This window comes from Sinocyclocheilus anshuiensis, unplaced genomic scaffold (genome assembly GCF_001515605.1).
Source record: "Sinocyclocheilus anshuiensis isolate Anshui unplaced genomic scaffold, SAMN03320099.WGS_v1.1 scaffold1100, whole genome shotgun sequence".
NCBI classification, from domain to species: Eukaryota; Metazoa; Chordata; class Actinopteri; order Cypriniformes; family Cyprinidae; genus Sinocyclocheilus; species Sinocyclocheilus anshuiensis.
Genome location: NW_015552633.1, coordinates 932,316 through 957,796, shown reverse-complemented (window position 1 = coordinate 957,796; position 25,481 = coordinate 932,316). Strand labels below are relative to the sequence as shown.

General features: G+C 35.7%; 1 long non-coding RNA gene across 1 annotated transcript in view; it reads right to left on the bottom strand.

Moving 5' to 3' along the window:
- Window positions 1-5,533: 5,533 nt before the first annotated feature.
- LOC107666647 (uncharacterized) overlaps window positions 5,534-25,481 on the bottom strand; it is a 37,699-nt gene continuing 17,751 nt past the window's right edge. The window contains exons 2-3 of the long non-coding RNA XR_001631700.1: window positions 8,193-8,372; window positions 5,534-5,670 (exon numbers count right to left, since the gene is read on the bottom strand). This is a non-coding gene — a long non-coding RNA (uncharacterized LOC107666647). The remainder of the gene's footprint in view (window positions 5,671-8,192; window positions 8,373-25,481) is intronic.

Genomic DNA, 25,481 nt, shown 5'->3' with positions numbered 1-25,481 from the left:
CACACACACACACACACACACACACACACACACACACAGAGAGCGATATAAACCACCTCTAAAGAAAAAGGCTGAGCACCTTGCTGAGCAAAATAAAAAAAAACCTGAATACAGTCTCTCATCTATGCCTCCCTAATATATCTCTAATATCCATTCTCAAAACAACATCGTTTGGAAGAAAAAAAACACACACACTTTCTCTTTTAAACACTTATAAAACATGACTCACCTTTTTCTGTGAGGCCAAATTTAATGTTTCCCAAGTTCTCATTGAAACACCTAAAAGAAGTCAATGAAGGGTCAAAAAAAGTCTCAATCTCAATTCTTTCTGCAGGGCTTCTCTGTTTATAGTTTTAAAGTTTATTTTTATTCTTTGAGAACTCCTTGCAAGAGGTTTGCTGTAATGTTTCCTCCTCCATCTCTTCCCATGCTTCCTGGGAATTCTTCTTCTTCGATCTCATCCCTTGCAGAATCGCATGCCCACCTAAAAACAGCCAACAAACAATGTCAAAAAACAACTTACGATAAATTATAGCATTAAAAAAGAAGCTCATTCCACTTAAATTAGACACTTGGAAATAAATTAACTTTGCCCTTTATCCCAGTTTCCATAAACATTCAGAATTAATGCTGACATTGCACTGACATTTCAATGCATTTTATACCATACACTTTCATAGCCTGTCAAAATAATAATTGATGAAATAAAATAAAATTATAAATATTATAATGAAAATAATAAATATAAATTACACATAAAATGATTACAAAATTAAATCAACTTTCCACAATACAGTATGTTATCCTATTTTCCACAAACATTTAAAATTTATAATCGTAGACTGTTGTAATAATATTTGATAAAACATGACAATACAATAAAAATAAACTAAAATATAAATAATAACATTATACATAAAAATGATTACAAAAAAATTCATGTTCCACTATATTTTTCCAAAAGCATTTAAAATTGATTCTCACATTGTCAAATGAAGCATTTCACTGCATTTTATCCCATATATAATTGTAGCGTCAATACTTCATCTGTCAATAAAAAATAAATAATAATACACATAATAAATAATATATGATGCATAAAATAAAATAAAATAAAATAAATAAATAAATAAATAAAATAAAATAAAATAAAATAATAAAAGAGTGTTTTGTATGCTATGGGCTGTGAACGTTGTACAGGTAGTATGTCCAGTACCTTGAAAATCTTTTGTTCGGAATATATATGGCTCCAAGTGGCAGGAAATCTATTTTAAAAGTGTTTTTAAAGAAAAGAAAAAAAATCTCTATAGGGTATAAAGTGAGACACTCCAAACCTCGTAGACTTCATAGCTTTACCCTGCAGCTGGTTCACCCTCCGCCTGTGGTTCCACCATGTCTGTCTCTCCACCTGCTGATGCCACTGAACACAGCACAGAAATGAAGCAAACGCATGTGAAACACTCCCAAAACATCTTATTACAATTACAGACAATGTGGCGTGAAACATAAAAGGATGCTGTCAGACTGGAGGCTGATCTACATCTCTAAACAAACAAATAGAATTGTTCAAAGACTTGCCTCCTGTTTTTTCCCAGTAGTCTTCAGTATTTTTGCCTCTAGTAAATCTGCAAATAACAAATCACAGACAACCACAATGTTAATTTTCATTTAAGTTTCATCCTAAGATTTTTTGAAACAGAGATTTATGTTCTTTCTCTCATTCGCTTGTTTTGTAGCATTCCACTATTTTTCTAAACCTATTATTTCAACATAATATTAGCAATAACAGCTTGACAAAGACAACACTGCACTACAAATACGCTGCATTTTTTATGTATTCTCTCTTGCTTTTGTCTTTGTGTTCGATTGCATGGCCTAATAAGTCTCTTTATATTCTGAGAGTCCATCTGCGCTTTCAACAACATTTTCAATCTCAGCCTTTGTAACACCAGTCTGTTTCTTTAAATGAGATATTAGCTTCAATCATCATGTGGGGGTGAACAAACCGATCTCGCCACCACGCTCATTGCTCCCCGCAAGAACACGTCTCTTACGCAGCCCGTCCCCTAAACACAGAAATATGTATCGCCCCCAATTCGGCATATAGAGCAACTTATGGGATGTGAAAGGTCGTTTGTAACTGTCCGCAGGATTGATGGAGTTAAGATAGCTCCTTGACCTTCACCCTGCACTCATGAAGAACAGTCTCAAATGACGGAGCATTGGAGCAACTTTAGAGTGAAACGTTTTTTCACCACTTTTTCCCGCATGTCTTTCCAGCGGCTGGACAGCGCAGAGCCACACAAATGCAGCCTGAGATTTAATTACCGCAGTTTCCCCTTCATTATGGGCTAACCTGTCATCCAATACTACTCGCCAATGTCTCCAATTTGCACTAATTCCTGCATTTCTGTTTGCTTTTGGCTGTCCTTTCAAAGCTATATTCAGAGAATAATTGCTTTTGTGGCCTATGCAAACATAGTCAGGATCAATCGAAACAGAGCTTAAACAATTTTGTATTGGCCATCTGTCTGTGGCTGATGCCTTCCACTCTGAAACTAAGTAGTAAAGGCATTGTAGCTCAGAGCAAGGACAAACACTCCGGCTCAGAGCCAAGCTGATATTTTACATGAAGAAAAGGTCTGGTCGGAGTTCAAGACCTCTAAATACACTCAAAACAGCAACCTCGAGTGAAACTAAAATACACTAGAAAAAGTACAAGTTTGCAATTTTACTTGCACTATTTGTCCACTAACCACACACACACACACACATATATATATAAATAAAATAAAAAATTAAAAATGGTAACATTTAAAAATAAAGTTATTAAATTAAGCTCGCATACTTTCAGAATCTGCAAGATCCTATATACTCACAAATAAATAAAAATGTAAAAAAATAAAAAAATAAAAAAAAACTGAGAAAATTACAGCTCGACTGAAATTGAAGCACAATATACATTCTGCTGACAAGTGATATTTACTTGATTGTGACATTTTTCGTTGTTGTCCTCATACATCACATTTTATTATATTTAACTGACACTTTTGGCACCTTGGTAAATAAAAAAAGAAAAAAGAAAATAAAACAAACAAATAAATAAAGGCAGAATTTTTGTTGTTATGACAATGAAATCCACAACAGCATGGTTATTTGTGCAATAATTGGTAAATGATTTTTGCACACTAAACACTTAAATGGTTTATGATTAGTTCAGGTTTTGTTTAAATTATCACGGTTTTAAAAAATGTAATAATTCATATTTTTATAATGACTGGTTCTGGTATGCGATTAAAACAATTACGTTTAACATAAAAGGCCTTTAAAAAGTCAAAAAAAAACAAAAAAAAAACATTATGAAGGCATAAAATCATAAAAGCAAAAAATGTCAACTTGCACTATTTGTCCACTAACAATGGATATCCATACATCTCATGAGAATTCTGTAATATTTCTTTTTTGTTTTTTTGAATTTGTCATTTATTTCCAAAAAAGAAAAATAATTTCCATAATCTCAAATTATGTACTGAACTAAACATTCCGTGATATTGTTTAAAAATGACATTTAAAATTTTAAATGACAGTCTACTTTGTCGTGTGAAGGTTAATTTCCCACTTGGCATTTAATTCATCCTATATACTCACAAATAAATAAAAATGTAAAAAAATAAAAAAATTTAAAAAAACTGACAAAATTACAGCTCGACTGAAATTGAAGCACAATATACATTCTGCTGACAAGTGATATTTACTTGATTGTGACATTTTTCGTTGTTGTCCTCATACATCACATTTTATTATATTTAACTGACACTTTTGGCACCTTGGTAAATAAAAAAAGAAAAAAGAAAATAAAACAAACAAATAAATAAAGGCAGAATTTTTGTTGTTATGACAATGAAATCCACAACAGCATGGTTATTTGTGCAATAATTGGTAAATGATTTTTGCACACTAAACACTTAAATGGTTTATGATTAGTTCAGGTTTTGTTTAAATTATCACGGTTTTAAAAAATGTAATAATTCATATTTTTATAATGACTGGTTCTGGTATGCGATTAAAACAATTACGTTTAACATAAAAGGCCTTTAAAAAGTCAAAAAAAAACAAAAAAAAAACATTATGAAGGCATAAAATCATAAAAGCAAAAAATGTCAATGTGACCATATCACAGAGGAGAAAAAAAAAAAGATGAAATCTGTTATTAATAAAAATCATAACATAAAAAGACCACAAACACTCAAATACTGAGTTTAATACAAAATGATAAATAATTCTAGGTATTCAAAAAGCTCACAGGTCATCTGAAGCATGCACAACAAAATGAGTGTGTGAGCATGAGTGTAAGTGAGTTCTTCGATGTCCATGAATGCACCATTAGACAGCAGCATCATTTTGCCGGTGGCCACAAAAAAATTGCATTTAAAATGTATCACAGAGTGCCTCCGCAAGACTTGAGAGAACTGTATCATATCTGTAGTGCATAATTTCATTGTGTTTGTACATTTCATGCATGCATAATATATTGCGTTACACCCTTCCAAAGCACATTTAACAGGCTCATTGTAGCACAATTGCATAGGCCTGACATCTGATGTGCTCCAGTGCACAGCGACTGACATTAACCGCATCTGAAAGCGAGAGAAAAAAAGAAAAGAAAAACGAAGACTAAAAGCAAAGTGTGAATGCATCGCTCCTAAAAGAAGGATGTAACCTTCTCATGAAACATTAAAAGCAAATCAGCTTTAATAGCACATCAGAAATGCAGAAACGGAGGTAGCAAAACAACGCCGTATTTGTTGTTATTATACACTTTGTTTCCATTGTACCTTTGTGGTATTCCAAACTCAAATTAAATGTCAAACTACAGAAGCTCATTTAGACCATCAGATACATAATTTTAAGACTAAACTGAATTTTCTGCAGAGTAGAACAAATGTCCTTTGCTACAGAGCAAAAGTAATAAAATAGAAGTGCATCTTAGTAGTAAGCTGACCCCAATATAAAGGTCAACGATATATGGAATCGCATTACGGTGCATTAGATGAGACGCATAAGAAGTATTACAAAAATAATGCGAAATACGACTATGAACTGCACTCTTGATAAGTTACGCTGCTGCCACTTTGTGACAGCCGCAAGCATTTGTTGATTATTTAGCAAAGCGAAACATGCCACAAGCAGCTAGCACGTAGCACAACCCACCACCAACTGGGTCAATCACTCACAACTTTTAGATGAGAACTTTATGCTAAAAGACGTGCATTATGGACAGGAAGCCCCTGAAATCAAGGAGGAGGAAATATTTTTAAATCAATCACTACAGCTCGTATCTCCAAGGCCCCTCCTTGCACACACTCCCCGGCTTCAAATACTGACAAAAAGAGAATCCCATCTGACGTTTAGACATCCTATACAGAGAACAGAGGGAGATCTGGGAATAAGTGTGATATATCCAACCAACAAACAAGCAAATAAACAAATAGAGTGAGTGACACTCACATCCAATATTTATGGAGAAGCGGGTTTATTAAGACTTTGCGAACTGAAAGAGTTGACAAGAGTTCTTCTATGAGAGGAGAGTTGGGTCTGACGTTTGAGGAGAACTGCAAAGTCATTCTGACGGCCAGGGACAATTTCGTCCACTTAAATTACTGACGAAATCTGTAATTAAAGTTTTTTTTAGTTAAAAGCAACGATGAAAGGAAAGATGTGCATCACAACTATTAAACATTTTAATATCAGTATACTGTTGAAAAATATAACAAAAAATTTTTCTCAAGAATGTTAACAATGTTTAAGAAGAAACCAATTTTGAAAGTATTTGAATCTCCAAATTAGTCATAGTATTTATAATTATAACATATACATACATATATATATATATATATATATATCATGGCAATATTAGAGCATTCTTTGAAGTACATGGTATACGATCATGGTAATGATTCAGTACTGTTATATACAGTATATATATATATATATATATATATATATATATATATACACACATATAACATTTTTGGAAAGTATGACATAAAAAAAAACAAAAACACTGTTTTCAACATTGATAATAATGTGCAATGTTTTTGAGGACCAAATCAGCAAAACAGTTATTTTAAAATGTAATTTTTTTATATATACACACATATATGTTTGTATGTATGTATATAACAATTAAAAAATAAATAATAGACTATATTTAAAGTTTAAAATTGTTAAAAAATAAAACAAAACAAAACCCTAATGGACCCTTTTCACATTTCCAGGTTTGGAATATGGATGTAAATTACAGCAGGCAAAATTTCTGTATACTATTACATTGTAGACCAGCGGTTCTCAATTCCAGTCCTCGCGTACCCCCGCTCTGCATGTTTTGCACGTCTCTCTTTGTTAACACACCTGATTCACATCATCATCTCGTTAGAAGTGAGCTCCGTGCATGAACTGTGTTCCAATTGACATGGTCCCTACACAGTGTACATTGCTCCCTACTCCCTGAGCAGGGGAAATCCGTTTAAGTTTACTTGACTTCGGAATATTCATTTACAGATTTGCGCTGCGCCGCTGCCTGCAGCATCTTCACACACAAACGAAACTTACTAGAGAAGCGTGAAGTGGGACATAATATACCTCTGTAAATAAATACAATTTAAATTCATGTCTCGCACACTTAAATGCCCTTTGTATGGAACATATATGCTCCCTTCAAACTGGAATCATGGCGGAATATCCGGTAATGTCCACTTCGCAGGGCACTTACAGTCAAATATAACAAACGTATGAAGCAATAAGAGAAACATACAAAATGTGCAGAGCGGGGGTACGCGAGGACTGGAATTAAGAACCTCTGTTGTAGACCACTGCAAAATTTATTTTAAGCATTTTAAGCAAAAATATTACAAACTTTGCTATATTTACTCTGTAAATTATCACATAAAATGCGTCATCAAAGAGTACACGTAAGTCACTCTGGCCAGTCGGCAGCAGGGGCTGATGGGTAATGTGAGGAGGAATGGAATGCATCATGGCCCCCGCCGCGGAGGCCTTTGTTATTGTCTCTCTCCTCTGATGTGCACTAACTTCAGAGGGACAAATTATCTTTCCTCATGTCTCCTCACTAATGGAGGCCAGGGTCGAGTAAGTAAAACAATGGGTTTTGTTGTCTTTGACGTCTTATTAATTTAGTAGCATTCGGAAAGGGGGGAAGAAACAAACCCCTCTGTGTGGAAGGGATGATCTGTTCAAACAAATCCAGAGAAATGAAAACGAAGGGCTTGGTCCAGCGCTGCTGAAAGCATAAATATCAGACACCGGCGATGGGAGGAGTTCTTTCAAACCAAACTATTAAGGCTATTTGTTCAGCTGCACTAACGGAGGAACTTCTCTGGAACAAAAGATATTATTGTTCAACGCATTTTTCCTCCTCCTCTCCCCTTTTTCCAACAGGAAACAGACAGTGGCAAAGTTACAGTAGTTCAACATATGAGATCAGAGAGAAGGTTTTCGCAGCGAAACAGAAGCAGATGTGGAAACAGTAACGGGACCCATGCAGAACTTAACGTCTGTTTGGTTTGCCTAAGAAGATAAAAGTCCCAGAGATTAATTGAAACCCATCACCAGACACTTATGTTTGCCTATACATACTGTATATTTATTTGCAGGGGTCGGGAGGTTAAACGGCCAGTTGTTTTTGCAGTGGAGGAAATTAAATGCATATCGCCAAACATCTACTTTGTCTCAGGGAAAATTAGGTTAACCCATCTGAAGCTTCACACTTGGACATTTCCACCCTTCTTCATCTGATATTCATTTAAAGCAAAAAGGAGTAGACAGCTTTGCTCCGTTGAGAAAACACTTAAAATACTGAATCCTTTGCCAGTTTGGATTTGACACAGCCGTGCTGTTTTCTTTCTACACAAAGTTAGTCCTCTGTGATTACAAAAATACGGTAACGTACGCGTTTCAGTGAACGCCAACACAAATACAAGCTGTCTCTGAATGGTGAAATTTAGATAAGACACTGTAAAATTTGTGTAATAGACTCCGTATTCTTCTAAACAACACATCCTGGGAATTCAGCATCACAGGGGAGGAGAGAAGTTCAGAGACACTTTTTTTCCCTTTTTTTGGAAGGAGGGACGAGAGAGCAAGCTAGCGAGAAAAAGAGACACTCTTTTTACCTTATTGCCAGCTGCTTTCCTGGTGTCTTTGAGAGTTTGGCTTGCCCTACTTAGAGCCTCCTGCTGCTTGAGAATTTGATCTTGCAGCTGTTGAGATTGTTCTGTCTTTTCCTGTAATTTGGACTTGAGCGGGCTGACTTCTAAGCCCTGGCTATTAACTTTCTCCTCGCTGGCCTGCAACTAAAAGAGAGAGGGAGAGAAATGAAATGCCCTTAAAATCAACATGACCATGCTTTTAAGATTCCTGCAGGGGTAGAGAAGTAGTGAGGTTAATAAAAATGAAACAAAAAGATTTTAGTATAAAAAGGTCACACAAAATCTTGTGAAGCATATAGATTTCTACTTTAGAATGAGTAACAGCTCTTTATCAATGAACAGCATGTCCACAGACTGGGTAAATAAAGATCAAACAGAAAACAAGGAGGAAAACAGAATTGAATAAGAGTGACAAAACACATTCATATTGATCTGATAATACTTCATTGCAAATTACTCATTGTCCATCTTGATATTTATCCATTCTGACAGCGATTAAGTATTAAAGATCATCATTATTTATTAACTAGATCTAGTGATTGGGATTGCTTTCTGATCTTACATTAGCGATTAATATTAAAACAAAGACCCCACCGAGAAGTTGAATAGATAATGAGTGAAATATTAAATCTGATCAGGTGAGTTGAGAAACTTTAGCGGTCGGATAGCAGCTGCTAAAATCCAATGACTGTTGTTTTCTCAAGGGCAAAATGTTTGGACACTCTAAATGAGTTATCCCATCATGCACCGGTGGAGGACGAATCTGCAAAAAGTGCTTAAAGGAAAAACCCAAAACCAATTATATTCATCATTAGTATGCTTCCTTAATGTTCTCATTTATTATTCAATGGAAGTCATAAAACGTTAAATTCACTCTTTCACATCTCAGCACTAAATGACATTCAAATGAAGCAAAAGCATTTACTCTGCACAAACCCTCTGCGGATGCAGGCAGCTCTTAGTATTGGCTGTGATAATCTTTATAGGAAAATAAATGCAATTGCTAGGGTTTTGGAGCGTGTGCTGCATGTTGGCATAACCCTGGGTCAGCAAAGTCCTGTTTCGTGGATACTTGTACAACAATAACACACGAAAAGCTGAGCAATAAAGGGCCAGAATCCCTTAAATGGACACAAACTGGGCTTTTAATTAATATACAAGGCAAATATTCACCTTAAAGAAATTGATCACATAAAAATGCTAAATCTATAATCAAGCTCAATCAATTCTGTAATAAGTAATTATTTTAATCTATTTGAATGTGTCCCTTGGTTTGTACACTGTTCTGTCAGGTATCTGAAAAAATGTCCTTCAAGTGGTAACATCAAAAATCATTGGTTTTATTAAGACAAATATATCAACATGATTCCAAGAGTCAAAAAATAGCTCTTTAAGGTAACATAAAAAAAACGTTCACCTTTTTACAGTGTAAGATGAATGGAAAAAGAAAAGAGTGGGATGGAGAATTTAAAAGCAAATGTCAAGCTCATTGTATTTTCCCTGACAAAATGTCTTAGTGAAACATTTTCTTATTTCAAGAGGTCGCATCGAAATTAACTGGTTTTATTAGGTCAAAAATATTAATATGACCCAATCAACCTGACTTCATTAGGTTACACTAACAAAAGTACATTTTAAGAGTCAAATCAGATACATTCAGAAACATAGCTCTTTTACAATGTGAGAAGTAATAGTAATATATTCACAATGGAAGCCAGTATGTATGTAAAAAAATAAATGTGAAACTCTATTTTATTTTGGGTTATGTTTTTTGTTGTGTTCTGTGTTGTGTGTTGTGTCTTGTCTTGTGTTGTGTGTTGTTGTTGTGTGTTGTGTCTTGTCTTGTGTTGTGTGTTGTTGTGGTGGTATGTGGTGTTGTCTTGTCTTGTCTTGTGTTGTGTGTTGTTGTTGTGTGTTGTGTTGTTGTGTGTTGTGTCTTGTCTTGTGTTGTGTGTTGTTGTGGTGGTATGTGGTGTTGTCTTGTCTTGTGTTGTGTTGTGCTGTTTTACTGGTAAGAACTTAATATTTTATCTGTATTTAACTTTAAAATCACTTTGGTAATCTTTTGTTATTTTCAGATATGCAGTACAAATAAATGTGTCTCAGACTGTATTGTAAGAATACCTCTTTTATAAAGCAATCAGTAATACTTTTCTTAATTTGACTTCTTAATTAGATTTTCTTAAATTGACAGTTCAGAATGAGAATTGTCATTTTCCACCATGTAATAAATATGAAAATGTAATGTAGTAAAGCATCTCCAGAGTAGACAGGAAAAAAGTTTTGAGAAGCTCTAGGACTCAGATTAAGGAAACCTCATTCTAGTTTACACATGTAGAACATGTTGACAAATAACCCATGAGTAAATTCCACATCACTGTCAGGTCTGTAGCCGCGCCAAGAAAACACAAAGGCAGAATGTTTTTTAAAGATATCAAGTAGACTGGGAATTCTGGGGAAAGAGAGTTTACAGAGAAATTTCAGCTTTCAAATGCCTTCAACTCAGAGAACGGCTTCTTCCGATAGCTAAAGCCTCAAACCGTCTTTGACAACAATGAATGATTTTGAACACCTGGCTCTTTTAAGTTGGTGAGTGCTCGCTTGAGCTGACTTAAGAGTCTGCTCCAATGACAACCGCATCTGTGTTGAATGTGAGATTAAAGCTCCGCGGCTCACTCTGTCCATTAGAAACAACACTTGTGGGAACGTGTTAGAAAAAGTCTATTACTAATACATGGTTCAGGATTTGTATTTGCAACAAAAGCCGCCTTTTAAAACGCTGTCAAAAAAACATACAGCCATCACTCCGTGACAACTGAGAGAGGGCAAAATGGCCACGGTTTCATTATGGTGAAGAGAGGAGATTGAATGTGATGGTTATCAAAGAGTAACCGGGCCCTTCTCACACTCTTTATAGTGTGTGTGTTTCTGTTGTATATCCTACCAATAATGATCACATTTCTTGGAGGAAAAATGTAATTACGGCACTGACTTTCGATACATTGATACACTAATTCCCAATTTAAAACAATATTCCCCCCCAAAAAATAAATAAATAAAATAAAATAAAATAAAAATAATAATAAAATAAAAGTTTTGTTTGAAATATTGTGATTAGAAAACAGAAGAAAATATATATTTAGTAAAAGTTTCCTTATTTTAAATGATCAAGAAAATCCATAAATCGATTTGCAATTACAGTAAAACAATTTTTCCAAGACACAAAAAATAAACATTTTGATTAGGGAAAGAAATAAAGAAAACTCTCTTAATAAATTGCCATTTAGTTACAAGCTGGAAAAAATACAGCATCCACTCAAACTAAAATGATTTAAAACTCACCCAAGTTCATTTAACTGTTAATTTGTTATACATTAAAACTAATATAATTTCAATCTTTAGAGATGAGATTAGTATTTTACCCATTAAGACACTTAATGGGTAAAACAAGGACATGAAATTCTACTGCATAGAAACGACCCAGTTTAGCTAAATATTATAATTCAAAGTGTTGTTGAGCCACAAAATGATAAAATTCCAGCTTTGTCGTCTAACAAATCTTCCTCACATTTTTGTTTCAGTGAAGGGTGTGTTAAAACGCTGTCGTTTTGCCCTGTTATGTCACAAGCAAGAGGTATTGTGCAAAAGCTCCCACAACAGAGAGAAAGTCCTGGCAGACAAAGCAGATGCGCGCGGTGACTGGAGCGTTTATGGCCTCAGGAGGTTCCACAGCAGACAGAGGAGTTACTCCGTGACTGTGAGGACTCCAGAGAACATTCTCAGGCATTGTGGGATGTGTGAGGGAGTTTTTAATGTTCGCTTCTAACACACACACACACACAGACATAAATGCTGAATGGGTCTAGTCAGCGCAGAATATACCGGGTTCACTAGCGCTGTGAAAATAGAGGACAGTTGAGGCAGGAAAAATCCCCTCGCAGAGACGCAAATGACAGCCGCCGGTCACACTGTAAAATAAAAGAAAAAGAAATGAAAATCGTTTTTCTGCAAAAAATATGTAGCCTACATATCACTCAAAGAAGGTACATTCACTTTATGCTAAATCAATAATGCCTGTTTTTAGAATTAAGTTGATTTTTCTTTTCTTTTTCTTTTTTTTGTCTTTTAACCTAATTACATTTTATTAGATTTATGTTTTTTAGGAACACCCCCCCCCAAAAAAAATTTTGTTTCTCATGTAAATGTATCACAGTGTATCTTGTTCTAGGATACTTTTTATGGCAAATCAAAACAAAAATACATATTTTATTTAATACCGAAATGACAAAATGAATAAGAAATACTAAAGGTTCTACACTTCAATAGAATAAAATAGAATAGAATAGAACAGAATAGAATATATATTAAATAAAAAAAATGCATTATGGATTTACACACTTAAACATAACATAACATAACATAACATAACATAACATAACATAACATAACATAACTTTAAAAGATGCTAAATAAAATAATTATGGATTTTTCAAAATCACATTATGTTACATACACATTTAAAAGTACACAAACTCACCAGCACAGCACACACAGTCCTTCAAACTAAAACACTAGCACAAGCTAATTAGACATTTCCATCTACCACAAGGCAATTAGAGCAATCCTTGAAGGAGCTTCAAACGAAAGGCCCCTGAACCTTGTCATTTTTACCCAGTTTCATCAACAGGTCTCGTGACTGGATGGATAAAAAGTGCTAATGTCACTTTCAAGATTGCTTTTTTTTCTGAATCTCTGAACTCTTGAATTAATAGACACTGTGTTTCTGTGACAAATTTTAAGGGTTTGCCACTGCTTTCTGTATGGCCTGCTCTCTCCTCAGCTTATTCTCTCATAGTTGAGCTCTGAGGCTGTGGAGTTTGTTCTCTGTGTGTCTTATTTGTGTAGAGGAAGGTCGCAGAGGTTTGTACAAAGTTGAGAGTGCCAGTGAATGGGGGTCAGAAAGAGTTGCAGTAAAAAGAGTGTGGGAGTGTTGCCGGGGAGAATAGAAGAGAAGGTGTGGAGAAACAAACCTCAGTGGTTAATGTTTTGTTCACGTTATGAGCTGATGGTTTTGGCTTAGAGGTGTTCTGTTAATCATCTACTGTCTACTTGTGGTGAACTCTCTAGGTCAGAAAAAGTTCCTGAATGCAGAATCTTCCACTCTGCCTTCAGTATCACCCTCTACAAAACAAATCAATTAAATTAATTTATATACAAATATATTACATATAATATAATTTAAGGTATTTAATATATTATTTAGCAAGGATGCATTAAGTGATTTCTACAAACGATTTCTATTTAAAAAAAATAATAATTAAAAAGAAACATTTATTGACCAAATCAGTATATTAGAATGATTTCTGAAGGATCATGTGACACTGAAGACTGCTGAAAGTTCAGCTTTGCCATCACCGGAATAAATTACATTTTTAAATACATTAAAATAGAAAAACAATTGTTGTTACTAATTATTACTGTATATAAATAAATTAGGTACAGGTAAGCAGTTCAACAAAGGTGAACTATTTATTTAATGTAACAGGTACCTCACTGTAATTACTAAAAATAGTATTCGAATAATATTTATTATATATTATTTTCATTTATATGAAACCAGTTAATTTAGATGTAAGCACATTTTTAATTATGTTTTACAGTGCACCATCAATTAATCTCAATTTCAAAGAATCTGTAAGACAGAAGAAAAGTCTGTTAAAATTATCTCATGGAAAGAACTGTAAATGTCATGCTTCTTCTGACTCAATGGGGAAAATTGATAACCATTTAGGATCCTACTTTTGCGCAAGGCATGACAGTGTGAGCCCTAGTCTTCAGACCGACAAATCAGATGATGAAAACTTAATTTTATAATTTCTGAGGTCTCAATTGACCCCCGCTGAACGGAAGCGCTCCAAATAGAATATCAAATTGCTAAATGTGAAATGAGGGCTTATACCTAAATATTATTTCAGAGGGCTTTGGCTAGAGAAAGGGACCTATCTGGAAAGGACATAATAAGCTAATTATTTTGCCAATCAAAGTCCCCCAGGAGATTTTTGCTGGGCCTGTATGTCCCATTCAGTCCAGTATTGAATCTCCTGACTGCGAAACCCGCCCGCATTAATCCCTGATTGGCCAAAGCTCTTCCTACACTCCAGATTTTAACGAGATAGAAAAGGGACAATGTGCTAGTTATACTTTGTTCAAAACCATCTGGACTTTATGAAATAAAACGATTTACCAAGGACATTTCAACAGCAAGCCGAGAGTTTAAAGTGACAGAAAAAGGTGTGTGATTTTGAATCTCTGTAACGGAGATTCAAAACTTGATAAGGGACTTTCAGTGGAACAACCTTTGCAGTTTATTGTCCGCATGGCCTGTCCGCCGAACAGTGTCTGGCACAATGCACAGATTCAGTATAGAACTAAATACAATTCATCTTTGACACGGCTTATCATTAATGATAACCTTCCTGATTCACGATAGCATAAAGCTTCAGCCTTCAAAATAATTAAACCATTGACGTGTCCATGTTGTTCCTCTTCACAGGCCTTTGAGTAAATAGTAAGGTGACAATGGCAGCTTCTATAAAGCCCATCACGCACCTGGGCTTACGGAGGCCAAGAGGTCATCAAGGTCAAAATGTAATTTCGTATCCCCATGCAAAAGCAAAGCAAAAAACATTTTGAAAAACAAAGCATCTCTCCAGAATTCCCAAAAAAGTTTCATAATGGTGAATGGAGTGGATTTATTATATGATTCCAACAAGGGAGAGTAATCAATCTCCCTTCATGCTAGCTCAGGTGAGCCATGTACATGTGCAAAGTGCGTGATTTGTCTCGCATTATGAAGTGGACTCTATGGACACAATGTCATGATTTATTGTGTATGATGGAGAAAAGCCAGGAAAAGGAAGTTGCTTCATGCAATTTATACATTTCTTTGTTAAACTTCCTCAGAGAGTGATAAAGAGATCCCGATGCGCATTTGATTCCACATGCTCCATGCGCACATGCATGTTTTTTCACACATGTGGGTCTGTCTATCAATAGACGTAATTCAATTGATCACATTGACGATCCATTAGCTTCAGACATGCGGGAGGATAAAATGAGGATTATTCAAGGCACATCTGTGGAGTCTATAAATGACGAACATAATGCTTTCCCAGAAACCACAGCCAATGGTGTTAGAACAGGGGGGAAAAGCTTTTTAGCTTTCAGCACAAACACTAGGTATCACTTGAATATATAATATAATCTGACCTGACACTGGAACCAAAGCCTTGGTTATTAAGCCCTATATCTAGCTTTTCCCGAACCAGGCCTTCTCCGAACAAATGCTCTCAATCAATTCCTATCCAATTGCTTAAGTCACCACAGCAGCGTAAAACATCCCTCGCCACTCCCGTTTTCACCCGAGAACCCAACACAGGGGTCGTAAAAGTGCAGTTAGCCAAATGTTCTCAGGATAATAATATACCCAATTCAATATCGTATGCTAACGTCCTAAATGAGAGTGCGGTGGGGTTATTCTCCGCGGAGGCACAGTGAAAAATTATTCTTAAACTGGAGAACGATGCAAACAGATTAAATGTATAAGATACAGTAGGCATATCCTCCCCATGTATAAAGTGACATTATGCTATTTTCTTGCCATGTAGTAAATGGCTAAATGGAAACACATCATCCCACTGTCACTGTTTGAACATTTAGACAAACAACGAAAGCTGGATGTGTGTAATTTTCTGGATTTCACCAAAATTAACATGCACTGGCAGCTATAAATAAGACATTTGTAGTATAATTTTTCCCAAAAGTTAAACATTGGGGCTCAGCGGTGCTATCAAAACAATATGTTGCTTTAAATATGCCAATAATTAGAGATGCACCAATTTTTTCATTCTACTTTTAAAAATAAACTATTTTGTCTAAATAATAAAAATAAAACACACAATCGTTTGAATCAATCATTTTAAATGCTACAAGTGAATATAGAATTTAATTCACGTAGCACTTTTCATGATACAAATCGTTGCAAAGCAGCTTCACAGAAAATTAAAGTTTCTACATTATATTTAGGAGTAGCTTTAGGATATTCATTTTGAGATTTGCTAAAGATTACATTTGACAGTTTTATTAAATTGTTTTAAAGTGTTTTTAAATATTCACTTTGAGTGAGTTTTAGATGACGGCAAAGATCATTTACATATAAAAATAGGGGAAATAAGCATAAACAATTAAAAATGATTAAAGCTATTAAAGTTGGAACAAAATTATCTGAAATCTATTTTCTAAATGCATGTTATTGATCTTATTATGAATAATTTGTTGACTCATTTGTCCATGCATCTTTTTGATGACTTTACCCGATGGGGTACCAGTACATTGTGCATCCCTACTGATCATATCTCGAGAATGCTACTATATCTGTAATTGTCTGTTGATCATTTTCAAACAGAAAAAAACATTGACTTACTCTAACCAAAGGGGTGGGAAGGGATGGGCAAAGATACATCAAAATATATTTTAAAATAAAATACCAAATACCTTCATTTTAAGTGTATCAAAATAAACTACAAAATACAGCAGCCACACCAAGTATCAAAATAAACTACTGTATTTTTGTATTTTAAAAATACTAAAAAATACTTTTACAAGGGAGCATGAAATTTCTTCACAAACCTTCCATCAATTGGCCTATTTGATCTATCTCTTCACCAATACACTGATGTTTGTGAACAATGTTTGATAGCAACAGCTTTTCTCTGCCCGAGTCATGCAATAAATCTGACATATGCAACCAGTTAACAGATCAAATATTCACATATCCCTGTGATTTCCCAGATGAAGGTTACTTTTAAAGTAACCAACAGTTTAACGTTTAACAGTTTGCGAATGACTCATAATTGTATCCTACAGGTCTTGGCAAGCTGGCAGCAGGCAGCACATGGCAGAGAGATGCCAAAGTGGCATGGTCTGATGAACTGTTGGGAGAGAAAGAGAGCTGACTGTGGAGACAGAGGAAGAGTGACTGATTTTAGATGAAAAAAAAAACAGGCTCATTGGAGAGAAAAAAAACGTGCCTGTGATGACATTTCAGAAGAATAATATTCTGCTGCTTTTCAAAGATTTTCAAAGTGAAATGTCCAGTAAGTTGCGCTAAAAGCACATTCAGTTTTATCTGAAACAGATGAACAAGAGTCTAGCAACGTTCTATTATGTTGGCTGGTGTACATATTGTGGCAGTTTGGAAAATAAATGTATGGTAAGTGGCGCTAAAAGGTTAATGCTCTATCGTGTTTGAATTGCCATACCATGCTACACTAAATGTAACCAAAAGTGTTAAAAGCAAATGTGAGATAAAACTGCATTTGCTGAAGCAACCATGCCGTTTTAGCTTGCTTCTACGAGTTTTTGAGCTGTGTTATAGACCTTTTTCCTGAGTAAACGATGAGCGCCGCCATTACGAATTTTAACTTCCGATTGGATGCTCTACTGTTCCGGTCTTCATAGGAACCCATTCAAATAGTGCCCATCTGTTTTTAATGTAACTAATGTCGGCAGCTTCATGTCATCTACACACTCATTAAACTTTGAGGAGTGAGGCACTGACATTAAATGTATTTAAATACAAATTACATTTGATTTTTGCCGAAGGCTTTCAAATACAAAATAGTATTTTGTATTTCAAATACGTATTTTAAATACATGTATCTGAAATACTGCCCATCCCTGGGGGTGGGACTATCATCAAACAATCAATGTCAAATCCCTACTAATTTTTTTGCAAGTCCAGTTGGTGATGTCAGCAGCTCAGAAATCACATACTCTGGATTTAATAATAGCTCTGTGACTGTAAATGAAAAGGCCTTTGAATAGTCACAGGTCTTGGCAAGCTGGCAGCAGGCAGCACATGGCAGAGAGATGCCAAAGTTGCATGGTCTGATGAACTGTTGGGAGAGAAAGAGAGCTGACTGTGGAGACAGAGGAAGAGTGACTGATTTTAGATGAAAAAAAAAACAGGCTCATTGGAGCGAAAAAAAACGTGCCTGTGATGACATTTCAGAAGAATAATATTCTGCTGCTTTTCAAAGATTTTCAAAGTGAAATGTCCAGTAAGTTGCGCTAAAAGCACATTCAGTTTTATCTGAAACAGATGAACAAGAGTCTAGCAACGTTCTATTATGTTGGCTGGTGTACATATTGTGGCAGTTTGGAAAATAAATGTATGGTAAGTGGCGCTAAAAGGTTAATGCTCTATCGTGTTTGAATTGCCATACCATGCTACACTAAATGTAACCAAAAGTGTTAAAAGCAAATGTGAGATAAAACTGCATTTGCTGAAGCAACCATGCCGTTTTAGCTTGCTTCTACGAGTTTTTGAGCTGTGTTATAGACCTTTTTCCTGAGTAAACGATGAGCGCCGCCATTACGAATTTTAACTTCCGATTGGATGCTCTACTGTTCCGGTCTTCATAGGAACCCATTCAAATAGTGCCCATCTGTTTTTAATGTAACTAATGTCGGCAGCTTCATGTCATCTACACACTCATTAAACTTTGAGGAGTGAGGCACTGACAAATGACGGTCATTTGCAACACTGTAAAAAGTGATGGCGCTATGGAGCCATGTGCTTTTTAAAAACATTTTAATAGGTTTAACATTAGATTATCAGCTTGGAATATACACCAATTTGAATAGAAACACTGGAAACCAGAAATGCAAAGCATCCTTCCAGTTAAGAGTCAGGCGTGACTTCTGCATTCAGAAAAAACGTCTATATTGACTCATGTTTTACAAGTTTCATATGGAGTGCTCCACACTGCTAGTAAAATGTAAAATGCTATACTGTACCAGGTGGGCTACAGAGCAAGTCTACTACAACAAAAAAGCCATACAAATGGAGCAGTTTATATGATGCAAACATTATGTAAAAGCAAGTGATAACATGGTATTGTGCAAGAAAGTCTGTATTAACTGATAAACTACCCCGTAATCAGTTGATTATGTAAAAGTTGTTGGTGCTTTATTGCCACTAGTGGTCATTTCAGCTGGAAACTGCAGTGAATTTTATGCATACAATGGTATGTTTTTGGAGTTGGAGAATGTAAGTAGCGGCACGTATTTCCAATGCGCCAAGGTTGAAGAAGAAAATAAAAACAGAGAGAGAAAGGAATCTTTGCTCAATGATGGATGCTAACACACACACACACACACATATATGTATATAGTGCCGTTTTGGTAACACACACTCACACCAAAAATAAACATCCCATCACTGAAGCACATCTAGCAAATATATACACATATATATAACAGAAGTCAAAATTATACCTCAGGATCCCTCTTGCAACACACACAAACACCCTCTCAAGCTGGGTGATTTAGTATCAGCAAGTGACATTCTCAACGGGTACTCGAGCACAAACACCACCATATGGAGCCTCCACACCTCTCATTACGGGAGCGTGACGGGGAGAAATTATCACCGGGACCAAATTTCATCAAACATACTAAACTGGTGCCAAGGCCAAACATCAGATAATGAAGACGCAGCTCAAATGGGATGGCGCCACAGACAATTAATTAAGTAATTAGGCTAATGACTTCTTTACTCAAGTCCTTTTCCTTTGGCTGTAGATATGAATTAATTAGCACGGGTAATTAAATTAAGCAGGTTGTAATTTCACAGCTGCTCATGTCGGCCTCCTCCCCTCTCTGCTCTGGGGCTAATCAGTGCTAGCTCCAGGTGGGAAAAAAAACACTCGGTTTCATTTCTGATGTCTTCTTCAGTGAAGCCCTGGCATGCCACCAAAAACCCCACTCATATGCAAATCATGCATGCGTGTGTGCGTGCGCTTCGCATGTGTGCGCGAGGGAGCACTTTGACAGATGGAGATGAGAGGCTTCCTCAAAGGACTCTCTTGCCTTGAAAGTACAACCTCCACATGCAACTACAGAAAATGAGCAAATAAAATAAATCACACATTACTGAATGATGTCAATAAGAGGTTTGATACAAGCCTGGCATTGATGGGCCTATTATAATGAACTAGAGATGCTCTCATTTCTGGCCTGTACTACCGACGCCGGCAAAATCATTACATATAACAACAGGCACTGATCAAAGGCCCCGTGCACTGGGAGGAGAGGCATTTGCCTCCTTTAGAGAAGTTATGGGATGAGTCTACCGCCTGTGTGTCTGCAGGATCCGCTCCATTAAAACAGTTTGGGCTCCCTTTCATTCTAGTCTGGCTTCTTAGAGTGCATGGATGTGAAACAAAGCACAGATGTCTAATGTCTGACAGCTAAATGAGAGAAAATTATACAGGCATGCATACAGGTGGGTCCATAAGTCTGATTTTTTTTTTTTTATCATAATTTGAGTGAAAAGTTGAACTGAAAATAATAATAATACTGAAAATAATAATAATAATAATAATAATAATAATAATAATAATAATAATAATAAATAAGTAATGTTTAAAAAATATAGATTAAAATCATTTTATTTCAAAGCATTAATTTTAACAATGAATGAATTATTAGTTTTTCTTTTCCATCTGATTAATCTACTATCAAAATAATTGTTAGATGCAACCCCAGATTCCAAGTTTAAATCAAATCTCATTGATTTTCAATGCCATCTCACAATTTTGGGTCGTACTGTATGAATAGGGATAGGGCACACATGTAATGTAATTAACCCTGCTGAAAAATTTGCCTAAACTGGTTTACCAGTTTGCTGGTTTTACCTGGTTTAAGATGGTCTCCTAGACTAGGCAAGCTGGTGTTTAGCTCAACAGCCAGCTAAATTCCCAGCCTGTCCAGCTGAAAAGTGCCCAAAACTCATCTAAAACCAACCAGTTGAGTAGCCTGACCACGTCGGGAAAACCAGCTTGGACGGGGTTAAGATTTTATCTTTCTTTTAGCAGGGAATACGCTATTAAAGCAAGACTATGCATTTGTGCAACTTCAAACACGTTACTAGTGTGCTATGTCTCACAAACAATAAAAAGCACTAAAGGAGTAGCTTCAACTCTTCAGAATCATACATTTTTCGCACAAACCCTGGGTGGAAATGTCAAATATATGCTATAACTATAGAGGATGAGAAAAAAACAATACTATACAAACAATAGGCAGGATGGGAAACGGAAGCATATTTACCCATGCAACAACCATTCCCTATGATCTGTACACCATCTGCGATTTATTTATGTAGGAAGGGGCGGCTCGGTATCACATTCAATGTTCACAGACACATGAATTGTGATGCATGAAATTTAAGGGCTGATGATTCTTTGGATTCTCTTTCCTGCAGCCTCCCCATGAGAATGAACGCACATCTGGCTTATGGCCACAGCTCGGTGCTTCCAACTACAAACACACACACTCTGGAATCTGACTTTTCCGGTCTGTTCTGACTGATTTGTGAAAAAAAAATGCAAATTCAAACACACCTCTTCGCCATCACCTCCATCCCAGCATGCACCGGGGCATGGCGGGGTCCTGAGTGCGGGAACAATTGGGCTAAATGTGGTGAAAATGAGCAGGATGAGTGTATTGGGGAAAAGGGAGGGGGGTCTGCCTCTTGGCAGTGATGCAGCTAGTAAATCTAAGTTAAAAAGAAGCAGTATTTTTCATCACTTTCGCAGATGGAGACTGGGTTCATCTTTTATGTGGTTGCAAGTGAATGGGAACCAATCGCTGAAAGGGAATGACTGAAAAACACACACTTTTGAATCTGCTGTAGACTGAACAACCACCTTGAGTGATAGTTAAGAAAAAAAAGAAAAATATTTTCCTAATTGGAACCGGAAGCAGACTCATTATAAACACTGATTTCTTTTTCGAGCATATCACATCATTATATCACAACATTAAACAACACTAAACAACAAAAACATGGCACCAACACACTAAGGTTGCATTCACAGAGCAGCAGAATACAGTGTCAGTCCTGTTTTAGATACTTAAATACTAGGGATGAGTACTGATACAGGTTTCCAGTAATGAATAGATTCCAATTTTGATCAGATTTAATTCTATTGTTCTAAGAAATTAAATATTAATCACTACTGATCTATTAAGTGATTAAATATCAGATGTTATATTTCTATTAAGGGACTGAATATTAGTCACTTGGTCTATTAAGCAATTAAATATCAGCAGCTATTGTTCTATTAAGAGATTTAAATATTAGTCACTATCGTTCTATTAAAGGATTAAATATCAGTTGTTATTGTTCTATTAAGAGATTTAAATATTAGTCACTATTGTTCTATTAAGGGATTAAATATGAGTCGCTATTGTTCTAATAAGAGATATAAATATTAGTCACTATTGTTCTATTAAAGGATTAAATATTAGTCACTAGTTCTAATAAAGGATTAAATATTAGTCGCTATTGTTGTATTAAGAGATTTCAATATTAGTCACTTTATCTCTTAAGAGATTAAATATCAGTTGCTCTTGTTCTATTAAGGTATTAAATAACATTTGCTATTCACTTAAGAGATTAAATATTAGTCACTATTGATCTATTAAGATATTTAAATATTAGTCACTACTGATCTATCTATTAAAAGATTAATTATTAGTCACTATTGGTTTAAGAGATTTTTAAGAGATTGATCTATGAAGAGATTAAGAGATTAGTAATTTAGTAATTAGTAATTGCTATTGTTCTAAGCAAGAGTAAGTAAGTGATTCTCAAAAAGTATTAATGAAAATATGATTGGTTGTTGCACATTAAATTTTTGAAGCTCAGTCAAACACCTGAGTTTTCAAAAGTAATTCATAGATTTAGATAATGATCGGTTTATTATAAGCAAGAGTGTACAACTCTCAAAAAGCATCAATGACAACACCATCAGTCTTAAGTAAAAAAAATAATAATAATAGGCAGTTGTCAAAGTGTCTAATGTAGGTTTAACTTTTTACAAATGCTGATTCCTCCAAAGGTTAGTTTGTTCTTGAACAAAATGAATATATCATCTCATTATAAAAGTTGTGTGAGAAATGCGATATACCAATTGTGGCATTCGACTGTTTGGTAGTGTTAACAAAAATCAAGTTTCCTGGTGCACACTCCGCCCTTCTTGACTTTACAGTAGTACTGCTTGTCAGGACAAATAAAAAATGAGATATTTGGAGGCATAAGACAAGGCCCTGTCACAATATGTGTAATATTTATGATTATTTCCCCTTTCATTTGCATCACACTCTCTCTCTCTCTACACAGCCGTGACTAAAAATGTTGTTAATCAAGTTTCCGTTTCAAATGACAAAATGCAATACGCATGGGGTGGGGGAGGAAGTTTTCCTGATAAGGTCATTTGAAGCAGATATATCATTTTGTTAATAAAATGCTGAGGCCTGTGATTAACTGGCGCTCACTAGAGATAGCACGCTGATTAATTTCACCCTCTTCAGCCAATGCCAAGGTCCTTACACTTTCCCTCGTTGTGCTAAGGGTGAAAATTAAATCAGTTCCTCTTCTAAATTTTTCAATAACCTTGTGCCATTTTTTCCCATGTGACATGTGTTCCCAAAGAGACAAAAGCCTTCTTAGGCTCTCAGAAAAGAAAACAAAAGCTACATAAAATGCTTTTCGTAGCCCATTATAGTTAGCACACTTGTTTTTAAGGTTGACTACACCAAAACAACAGAGTGGGGATTTATTTAAACATATTTTCCTACTGTTTGACAGAAATAAAACAAAGAATCAAAGCTTGTTTTCCACAGCCTGAAACCTGTAATGATGAATACAGGTAATTGGGCCTTTCAATATGGTATCTCCCTGGGTATACCTTTGTCAATTAACACACCATCACTGCCAATAATAAAGATATAAATAAAGCTCAAACAAACCACCCACATTAAACAGTAACACACTGTACACATATAAATATCACTGCATTTTTGAGAATGAGTCTAAGTATGTACGGTATAGGCAACACAATGAGCACAAGAACCGAGATGATCCCCTAGTGAAACATAAGCAGTCGACTGTGCTGGCAGAGTGAGATACACGCACGAACACTCGCACAAACACCATTTACTCTTCAACTGCCATGCTAAATTCCATATATTCAGGTTCTAATCAGCAAACATGTTATCGCCCCTGGATTCCAGGCTCAGAAAATTGAATTTCTGCATGCACTTTTATCTAGAAAAATGACGGCAATAATGAGAAATGGGAAATAGTAAGCGGAATACAATAAGCAAACGGCAGATCATTAAGGTGGCATTTGCTTGTTGATGCAAGCAGGGAATAATCAAGATTGTACCTTAATGACATTATAGTGTCATAAGAATCACAGAATGATCAAATTACAGGATTTAGTTAATGAAAAATGGACAAACCAACACGAGTCTCCTTTCATTCCAGGAACACTGTTCTGCACGTCGCCAAACCCAACCGGAAAAGTCAACGGGATATTAGAAGGCTGAAAGCTACACGTCCTTATGCAAAACCTTCATCGCCCTTATTGCCGGACAACGTTGTAAAGCCATCATCCTGTTTATAGAGGTTTAATTGAAGGCAGCATAAAACGATAAACTAAGAAACATGCATGGTTGACTTCTCCAATTCAAGCCATAAATCATTGTGATGTTCAGACAAGTCAGCCAGACACAAATTCAGATGATAGATGACCCATTTAACTTTGATTTTTGAGAGCAATGAGCTCTCCTGCAATAGCTCACACTGAGTAATGCTGCAGATGCGCGGGCAGGAGGCGATGAGAAATCCCCTTTCCTCCGTGCCGCAGATGCTTCGGAATAATCGCACAAATGACCATTATTAAAATGCTGTGGTCCTTCTCCGGCACACCGCCGGTGAGAGAGAGAGCTAAAGAGAGAGAGAGAGGATTTGCATTAGCAGGCTGTAATGTTCTGATGATTTGTGATATAAAACAGTCATCAGCAAACTAATTTATCAGCCCCTGTATCTATAATGATACATGCATATACGCAGCTATAAATATTAGTATAGCAGTACAGACAGGCAAAGATACATAAATCAGGAGGTTGCACGTGGTTATACAGTATGAGGATGCTCTCGATAATGTTTTTACTATGAAAACAACCTCATATGGTCCACAAAAAAGGAATAAACCCCATTTAGCCGGCACACAATTATAGAAATTAGATGCTGCCAGTAAGTTTAGAAGTCATTACTATTTCATATCTCCTCTCACTGTGCTTTTAAATGAGCGAGTGTCCTGTGCCTATTGAAAC